Below are 10717 nucleotides of genomic sequence, written 5' to 3'. Positions count from 1 at the left end.
CCTCACAGATATTATAGGAAATCTCTTTGAAAAAAAGGGCTTAATTTACAAATGTAGATCTGTTTTGTTATTGTTCTTGTGTTGCACAGCTGTAGAGTAAGTATTGTTTCTGTAGTGGCCTAAGAGACTTGTGTGCATAATTCAGGATGTGCATATATCTTTTAACAAGAGCTATTTTCCAGAGAGAAACAGTAACATCTAGGCAACAGCAAAGCAAGAAGTATAAGCTTGGTCTTTCACTTTCTGAATCTAGAACCTTTTATTACATCAGACATTCTGAAACTTAAATGACTATTCCAAATATGCAAGGTATTAAGCTTAATATTATACTTTCCAAATCTATAAACATTACACAATTAGGATCTGATTTGATTCCTTGAAGAAGTTTTTTCATTAGTGCTTCTTTGATTATTTCAATAAAATGCTCAGTAAAGAAGTAAAGTTATTTAATAAGCTGGTATTTTTTTTTCTACTCCTTGGAGATATCAGAAAATTTTAAGTATCATAAAAATGAAAAATAATTTGAAAAAAGATTAATCATATTTTTACTAAACCTCAATATAGTCTCATTTATATTTGGTTTGAAAAGTAAACAAATGTTTACTAAAATTACTTTATCCATTATTCACATTTTTGAGAATTTTAGCCAAAAAGAAGCATTATCGGGGTTATGTAAATACATAATGTAAAATATGTAATGTAAATACTAGTGATTTTTAGAGCAAGAATGGTATTCTAGGGAAAAGGAAATTTTATTTTTGGTAAAGAACAATGTAAATGAAAACATAGTTGAAAGAGTATAGACTAGGTAGGAATACAGAAAGAGGACCTTATATTTGCTCAAATAAAAAACCATAAGACAGAAACTTACACCATAAAATGAAAGGAGAAAAAAGTCAGAAGAGAGAAATACTACAAAGAAAATACCAATAAATTTTTAAGGGACAGTGGAACAGAGTCATTCTGTTATCAATTGTTTATGCTGCCAGGGAAAAAGGATCAAGAAGAATGAATAAAATATTCCAGTATTTTTAATGTTCTCTTTTTAGCAAAATATTTTCGATGTTGTAAATAAAATTTGCTAAATAAAAGCTAATATAATATATTTACTAATTTACAATGTAAATAGACTTCATTCGAAAGTTAATTGCTATGCAACTCTTTATATACTAAAAGGTTTCTTTTCCCCTAAATACAGAACTCCAAACCATAATTTTTATATATTTTGAATATCTCTCTGCTCATAATTTAAGAAGAGGCTAAACTTAATTGACCTATTTGTTACTCATATACACTGTACTTGCTACCATGATTAAAAAAGATAATATTATGTCTCCATTAGAACAGAAAACACTTTTCCATCTCTCCAATGGCAAGTTATTCCGAAACCAGAGCAAATAAATCGAACTGAAGATGTCTAAAGTACTACCTGATAAAGACAGAGGAAAAATAAAGGTGCTTCCAGGTCAGTCCTCCTCGTCTTCTTCCAATCTCCTTGCAGAACTTTGTAAATGAATCAGTGTGAAAAAAATTTTAACTTTGTACCCTAATTTCAACAAACTTTATAGGCATAGAAAATCCTTACCTTCTATCCATTAAAAGTGGATCATTAGCCAGAAATGTGAACTATTTGAAAACACAGTAAACACTCTTTTTTTGAAAAATTCTCTCCTACCAACGATTTAATAAGCTATTAATTTGGCTATTATAATACAATTGCATACAGTTTGAAATTTTTTTTTTATTTTTTTCTTATTCTTTAACCATTGTTTTGATTATTGTAGCTTTATAGTAAGATTGGAACTGCCTTAGATACATAGATCAAGTTGGAATTAGTTAATATCTTAACAATATTAAAAAAGTTCCTATTCATGGTCATGAGTTATCTTTCCAATTATTTAATATTTCTTCAATTTTATTCATCAGAGTTTTGTACTTTTCCTAATATACATACATATTTTGTTAGATTTATACATAAATATTTTAATTTTTAGAGGTGCTAATATTACTGATATTTTGTTTTTAATTTTAAATTTATAATGTTCATTACCACTATACCATTTTCTTAATAATCTACAAACCCAATAATGATACAATTGATCATTAAATTCAGTAGGCAGAGCAAATACTAGCATTACCTCAAGAATTATAGATGAAAGGATATTAAAAAAAAACTAAACAAATTTTGCACAATTAATAAAGAACAGAGAAATTTTAAAAAGTCGCCTCTTACAATATCAGCCATAAAGAAACAAATAACCCAATTTAAAAAATGGGCAAAAGATCTGAACAGCACTTCTCCAGAGAAGATACTCAGATGACCCATAAGCATATAAAAATGCTCAGTATTGTATATCCTTAGGGAATTGCACATTAACACAATAATGAGATACAATATACCTATTAGAAATCACAAATACAAAACACTTACAATGTCAAATGTTGGTGTGTATGTGAAGCAACAGAAACTCTTATTCATTGCTGGTGGAAATGAAAGATTATAGTCCTATAATTCAGCATTGGACTCCTCGGTATTTACCTAAAGAAGCTGAAAATTTGTATTCACACAAAATCATATGTGTGGATTTTGTAGCAGCATTGTTTATAATCAAAAATCTTGGAAGAAAGTGACAGAATAAACTATGGTACATCCAAACATGGAATATTATTCACACAGAAAAGGAATAAGCTATCAGGCTATGAAGACATGGAGGAATCGTAAATGCATAATACTAAGTGAAATAAGCCAAAATGAAAAGAAACATATAATTTTATTAAGCAATGTCATCCCAATAAATTTAATAACATTTTAAAAGTGCTGTTTGATTTCAACTATTTGACATTCTGGAAAAGGCAAAAATATTGAGCTGGTAAAAGAATCATTGCCCAAGGTGTGGGAGAAGGAGGGATGAATTAGAGTAACAGAGAGGATTTTTATTCTGTATGATACTATAATAATAGATACATTTCTTTGTACATTTTTTCAAAACACACAAAATGTACAGCACCTAGGGTGAACCCTAATGTAAACTCTGGACTTTGGGTGGTAATGATGTCAATGTCGGTTCATCAGGTGTCAGAAATGCACCAATATGGTGAAGGGCGTTGGTAGTTAGGAAGCCTATGCGTGTGTAAAAGTAAGTGTATGAGAACTCTCTATGCCTTCCATTTAATTTTGCCACAAACTTAAAACTGCTCTAAAAAATCTATTTTTAGAAAAATGAGCACAGCTACAGATTAATTCATTGAGCACTGAGTTGTAGAGATGTCAGTGTTTAGTACTTGTATAAATTGTATTTAATGAACGTTTTAAGGATATCTCCGGTCTGGGACCATTTTTAACTTTATTTTCCATCACTGGTTATTTCAGAAATACTATGCTAGTACATAATTCATAGCCATCTATGAAGGTGACTTTATTTAACTCATATATTTAGGACATAGCACAATTTATTGTTATTTTTTAGACAGTTGACCAGATGTTTTCTAGTGTTGTGTTGTGTTTTGTTTTTTTTAATCATGTGGATGCTTTCTTAGATCTAACATTCCAAGTTACTAGCTTTAGACATAAAGAAGCACTATAAAAACTTCCTGTTTTATGTTAGCCCAAAAGCAAAAGCCCCATCCCTCATAGATATTACAATTCAAAATTGTAGCTCTAAGTACTAATTGCAGTTTTAGCTAAATTTTATTCTGCTCCGCATTTAATTTCTTAATTATTTTCCTTAATTCTTAATTCTGGCTTTCGTAGAATTCAGGTTTGTTTTACCTAACTATGTATTAAAATTTTTTTAACATCAATTTTATAACATTTTTCTCTGCATTTCAAAACAGGAGAGGAGGCTGGGCTTTTTAGTTTTAAGTAAATGTGCCAAACAGTAACACTTCTAATAAATCATTAACATTATGTAATTGTAACTTTGATTTCAGTTTTTCCAAGAGTTATCTTTGAGAATATATGTGTTTGTATTTTATATACTTGCACATTTTTATGGGCTTAGTTTTTAAGTATATCATTTTAATTGTAAATATTTAGGATTTTTATCAACTTTCTTCCAGAAAATGTGTAATTTTTACTATTTCTCCTTTGATGTTTTAATTTATGATGTAAGTTTAGATAATGTTTGGAAGTTTCTTTAGTTAACTGAGAGCAATGTATGTTCTTTATGGATTTGGTTACCATAGTATAATTTATTAAAGTAATGAGCCCTGCTTTGAGGTTCCACAATTGAATACTTGCTTCAGAGCTTTGCGCCATATGATAATTTGCTTACCTGCATTCTGCCTTGGTTTTGAGGTGTTAACTTTGTATTAAATTTTATTGCTGCTGTAACAAATTACCACCAATTTAGTGACTTAAAGCAACACAAATTTGTTATCTTACATTTCCGTAGGTCAGAAGGTAGACATGCATATAATTGGATAAAATCAAGGTATCTGTATCTCCGCCTGTCTTTCTCAAAGCTCGATTTGAAAATCCATTTCCTTGCTCATTTAGGTTGTTGGCAGAATTTGATCTCTTGATGATGAAAGACCTAGATTCCCGTTTTCTTTTTTATTATAAACTCAAGGCTATTCCCAGTTGCAAGAGGCACCTGATTCCTTGGTTTATGGTCTCCTCCTTCCATCTTCAAAACCAGCAAGAGCAGATCTAGTCCTTGTAGTGATGCGTCTCTAATACATTTTCTGTCAGTCATTCCGTCTCTCTGATCTCAGCCAGGAAAGGTTCTCCGCTTTTAAGGACTTGCGTGATTATACTATAACCACCCTGATAATCTAGGAAAGTGTCACTGTCTTGAGGTCTGTACCAATAATTATATCTGCAAAGTTCCCTTTGCCAGGTAAGGTAACCAAGTTGCAGGTTTCAGGAACTGAGATAGGGGCATCTTTGGAGTACCATTCTGCCTACTACAATTTCTTTGTATACTGCTGTCCTCGCTTTAAAAGTTTTACTTCTTCAGAAACTCATGTTAGGCATACATATTGGGTCGTCAATTCTATCTCCCAGTTCCTTAAACTTCTTTTTATTTATTTCATGTCTTTTGGCAACATTATTTCAACCACGACACAGGGTTAGATTCTTGAAAACTTTGGCATATGATCTTTACCAACTCACCAATTCCTACACAGAAACCATCATGATCTTCTTCGCTTAAATGGTTGCATTTCAAGTCTATTGTTTTCCTAAAGGGATCAACTCAAGTGCCACCTTATACTTTGATACATACTAATAATGTGTTATTGTGTACATATATTGAAAAATGTTTAATTAATTCATTGTCTATATTTACTTATCCATCTGACAACAATGCAAGTTGAATTCCAGAGGCAATCTTGTACATCTTATTGTATGGAACAAGGTCAGGGCCATCACAAGCACTGAATAATGGCTGATGGTTACATGAATAAATGCATGGGACAAATGAAAGAATAAATCACCTGACTCAGTGGCTTTAATAGGATACATGGTAGGAAAAGATGCAGCTAAAGTATTCTTAGCCTGGGTTGATTTTTGGCTACTTAGTTCCGAAATCCGGACTTTCTTGGTACCAGGGCTTCAAAAACAAGAAGCATCTGTCATAAAACATAATGATTCTGCTTAATAAATAACTTTTCAGGAAACAATCTGCTAAATTTCTATTAGTACCCAATAGAAATCTAAAACCATATTTAAGATGATTATAAATTTGGTTTGCTTTTATATACCCTTGATTGAGGGATAAACCATAAAAAGCTAACTTCAAAATTATTTTTTATTTTTTTACGCCTATAGCACCTAGTCTCTCTAGGTGGTCTCCCATCCAGATACTAACAGGCCCGACCCTGCTTAGCTTCTGAGATTAGATGGGATCGGGTTTGTTCAGGGTGGCATGGCTGTATACTATATTTTCATTTAGATAGAAAAAAACTGATGGCCTTTAGCAGATACATACATATATGTTAAATGTATCATTAATATTCATCTTTATTAATTAATACCTTTCCTTATACCACATATATAAATAACTACTGAATTTTGATAGAACTTAGAAGTAGCAATTCTTTTATTCTGTCATTGCTCTCATAGTATATAGTTGAATGATCTCATCAGGCTACATATTGCAACTGAGTCAGTAAGAGGCTTCTGCTAGATAGCATCCATACTCTCTGTCATTCTAGAATTCTTTAATTTCTGTGTGAAGCAATTTTTTTTGATATATCATCTTTTATTCAAATGCACCTTGATGTGATAAATGTGGAACAAAAGCTGATTCATCTTTAAAGTAATATGTCAAATCACGACATCCCTAATGAATAAAAAAGAAACACTACTCTGTCTTATATCCTGTTGGTTGAGATTATATGTTGCTCTACAAATAATAAAGATGAACATATATATCATACATGTATATAATTTTTCTAGACCATATGCTTATATCCATATTATTAAAACATTTTAATGTTGTGAAATTACAACTAACAAAAATTATCTAAAATATAGGGATCATTTACTGTAGCAGGTGCAGAAATTGTTTAACCCTCATAATTTAGCATGCAGGATAATAGTTTATAAACAAGTACATGTCAATAATTAGATTATTTCTTCATTCCTTGGGAAAATTTTACTTTGGGGACCTGTCTTATTGCCATTTTTAATGTTAATTTAATATATTTCTATAATCTATTAATTTTAGTTATCAAAATTAGAATTTTGTATAAGAATCTATGTTTATTTTATTTTAAGGGTTACTTTGAATGACACGTTCTTTTATAATGTAAGCTTTTGTATAATGATTTAGCACTTATACTTAGTGATCCCTTGCTATGAACTTTCTTACAGAATTGTTTATTTTTCCTCATTATTTTTATCACTTCAAGGATGATTTGAAATTAAATCACATAAGAAAATATGCTGTTCTAGGTAGGAAATATGAAGTTTTAGAAGTGCCTTTCATTCTACTTCTCTTACACAATAAAAGCTAATTCATGTAGGTTTTCTGGGTTGGCAAGTAATGTACTTCCATCTAAATCAGTACCAACATGTTGGTCAAAATGACTGGCTTAGTGATTATTAACTGAAGGCTGCCTAATATTGTATTTCACATATATTTTATATGTGTTATTTTTTCCATATAAGATTGTCGCCAACCAAACTAATGGCCTTTAGCAAATAGTTAAGTGGATGACTTTGTAATTAAGCTTCCTTGTTCCAGTCTATCTTAATCCCATAACAGCTCTCTAAATTTAGATACCTCATATAACCTCTCCAAAGATTAGTCCTAGGACACCTCAATTAAATAAAAAAAAAAAAAGACCACATGTAAATTTTATACATATGATTTCATTTAAATACATTTTAGATAACAGAATAGAAGAAATTAGATGACAAAAAGAAAATTAAAAGCAATGAGGGCCCCGATAGATCATTGTTGACATGAGCTGTCTTAAAGTCTGAATGTCAGTCTCAGTCATTTGGTCACAGGGAATGTGTCAGGATGGTTATGAGATTAGTTGCTAGTTGTATTTGCTCTAAGATTGTTGACTTACATTAAATATAATATGGTTGAAGAGGCATCATTTATGTCTGGTTCTTAGAAGGAAGTATTCTATGATGCAGGAAATCATATTTAGGTGGGCCATGAATTCATAAGAGTTTCGTGACATTTTCTGCTCTCTAATTTATCTTTTGAGAAAAGCAGATTTGGTTATTTCTTCGAATCTTGCACACAACATACGTAAATAGGGATCACTTATGACAAACAGACCATTGATTACACCAAGAATTCAAGCTTAAAGGCATTGTCCTAAAGGTTATGATCTTTATAGAAACATAAACATAAATTAAATATTTAAACAACAATGTTTTAGTATATTACTTGAAGTCATGAGAACTGAGAAGGCAATAGTCAAATTTATAAATATAAACTTAAAGTATCCTGACGGAAAGCAAAGTTAAAAATTTGTACTCATCAACAGGATTTAAATATAAGATTATGTCCTTAATGTTATTAAACACTGTCTTTCAAAGAGTAACAAATCAATGTAGCCAGTAATAGATAATAGCTAATAATAATAATAATAGATAATAGCCCAGCTACTAATGGACGTGTTTGTTTGTTCTATCATTTTAACAATGAGATGTAAACATTTGGTTTGTATGAAATAATCATAACAGAGATGGACAAGTAACAGCACATTCCACATGAGCAAAGGTGATTTAAGTGATTTAATGTTAGGATGTGGGCCTGACCTTGGGGTACCCCTATATTTCTTGTTTGGTGCTCTAAAATCTGACATCTCTAGACTTCTGAGGTTCTTCTCAATTAATTATTCTTTTCTTTTCTTCTTTAATGAGAAAAAGACAATTTACTTTTATTTCTGACATCTCTGAAATCTAATGAAAAATTTTTTGAATGTTCATCTGTGAATGTTGAAACATTGCAATGTTGTATTTGTTAATAACATTTGTTAGGGGATTAGTTTATGTGTTGTCAGAGTATTCTTTGCAAAAAGTTAAGAACACGACTCTCACATCTGTCATGTGTCAAAGATTTCTTTATCTCTTTAATGAGAAAATCAGTAAGATAATAAAGCTGGTTCCAAGGAGAATACAGACACTGGTTTATATAACCAGTGAAAGAAAAGAAAAATGCTTAAATAAGATTTCTAAGTTAGATACTAAATTGTTTAATTTCCTATAAAACAATAAAACCACACTTGGTGTTATCTTCTGCATTTCTAAAAGTCTTTTGGAATTTAAATTTTAATGTCCGAGAATGACTTTGAAAGACACATAGTAATCTTTTCTCCATATTTCCATATTTTAAATAATTGATCTTAATAGTATATTTAACCTCCATAGTTCCAGCTGTGATGTTTGCAAATCTTTCTAACTTCTGAGGTTTAAGAAGAAATGGCTCATACCTCCATTACATACACTTTCAATATCCCACAGTTTTTCTAAATCATTTGAAGTTTTAAGGGGGGAGTTTGTCTGAGATACTAGGATCTGCCTCCCCACTGAGTTTCTCTGCATGTTAATATGTCATTGCCTCTGTTCCTTACACTAGATATTCACCCTCTAAGTATAATCTCCTTTCTATACATCACGACACATATGTGGTACCTTTAAAGGAAAATTTTGAAGCTACCAATTTTATTGAAAACACGTACCAAAGTGCTAGAAATAACTTGTATTTTAGTGTTAGTAATTCCTGACATCCTAGTAATATATAATCTTGGGGATATCTCTCTCCCATAATCTTCTCTACATTTTGTTTGTTTGTTTGTTTGTTTTTTGAATTTTCAGTTTAAAAAGTTCTCTCTCCCTGCCGTATATGTCAAGCATTATACCAAATATTTGAAAAAGGCGAATGAGGCAGAGTTCACCTCCTTTCTTCCAAAGACAATAGCTATCAAGTTTGGAAACAATATAAAGACAAATCTCGCTACACTGACCTCTACAGGACAATTCACAGTATTTTAGAATTGTTAAAATAATAAATAACTGCCTAGCAATATGCTTATTTCAACTGATTTATTTATTGCGCTGGATAAAACCAAGTATTCAGGTTTGAAATTTGTTCAGATTAAGAGATTCTTTCAGTGACAGTTTTCTCTAATGTTGGTTGCTCTTGGTGAAGGTTTTAGGTGGATTAAGGTAGTTAGGGGTCCTGGTGGAAGTAGTATGATCCTAGACTGTGAAATCAGAATGCCTGAGTTTGAATACAGATACTGAAATAAGGAGATCAGTTGAATCTCTTTCATCCTGGTTGTAAGGATTAAATTAATTCACACATTAAGCACTTAAGAAAGGAGCCTAGCATAGAAAATATTGTTTGTTGTGGTCATTGTTCTTATCAGACATAGTGGTGACATGTTGAAAATATTACTTAAATATATTTTAAACAATTGCAATACTCAGATTCAGAAATGAAGATGGCGTTACTTATTATCATAGTAATTGGTGATATGTGATACTGCATCCAGTGAACAGAGAGGAAGGAAAAAGTTTATGATTAAAATGTAGGTTTGTGATGGATTGAGGAAGGGGCTCATGGTTTTGGAAAAAGTAGGTGGGGGATGGCAGGGAAAGTGTGGAGAGCTAAACTTCCAATTACCTACTTAGAAAAGATGTAGACTGTCACAAAACAAATTAATGCTCACTACTTCTTGTAAGATAATTCTTTGTAGAAAATTTAAATTTTAAATGTTCACATGAATTTATATTCTGGTTTTCTAAAATATTCTTCTACATGAGTAGTTGGTCTAGTCAAAAATGAGAAAAAAATCAATCATGGTGGCAACACGGACTAATATTTGCCAAAATATTTACTCTTAAGCCAATCTTACTGAATTATATCTCTCCACTTTAGGGGGAAAAAAGAAATACTATTATGTAACAAGAATGAAAATATTTCTTTCCATAATTGCTTTAAATAAAATATTTTCTTGAAACTCTCCTATCTCTCTGTGTTGGGCTCAATTTGAATTTTCTATAGTATTGACTGCTGAGAAATTATAATATAAAAAAAGTATTACCTTTTCCTTCCCGTCTTAAAGATAGAAGTGCTTAAAGAGAGAAAGAGAGAGAGAGAGAGCCTCAAAACCTATTCCATGGAAAGTAATGCCATTAGATCATTATCACAGTTCTTTTCACTGTGCTTAATGAGCTGAACTTTTTTGAACAAAAAAAATCTGTGTTCTTTAAAAGGGCATAACTAGGAAGCTTCGGCAA

The 10717-nt window shown here is 31.0% G+C and overlaps 1 pseudogene; it reads right to left on the bottom strand.

Moving 5' to 3' along the window:
• Positions 1 to 5764: 5764 nt before the first annotated feature.
• LOC120614535 (uncharacterized) lies at positions 5765 to 5882 on the bottom strand (annotated as a pseudogene).
• Positions 5883 to 10717: the final 4835 nt, after the last annotated feature.

Source organism: Pteropus medius, unplaced genomic scaffold (genome assembly GCF_902729225.1).
Source record: "Pteropus medius unplaced genomic scaffold, Ma_sr-lr_union100, whole genome shotgun sequence".
Lineage (NCBI taxonomy): Eukaryota > Metazoa > Chordata > Mammalia > Chiroptera > Pteropodidae > Pteropus > Pteropus medius.
This window is presented reverse-complemented; position numbering and strand designations above follow the sequence as displayed.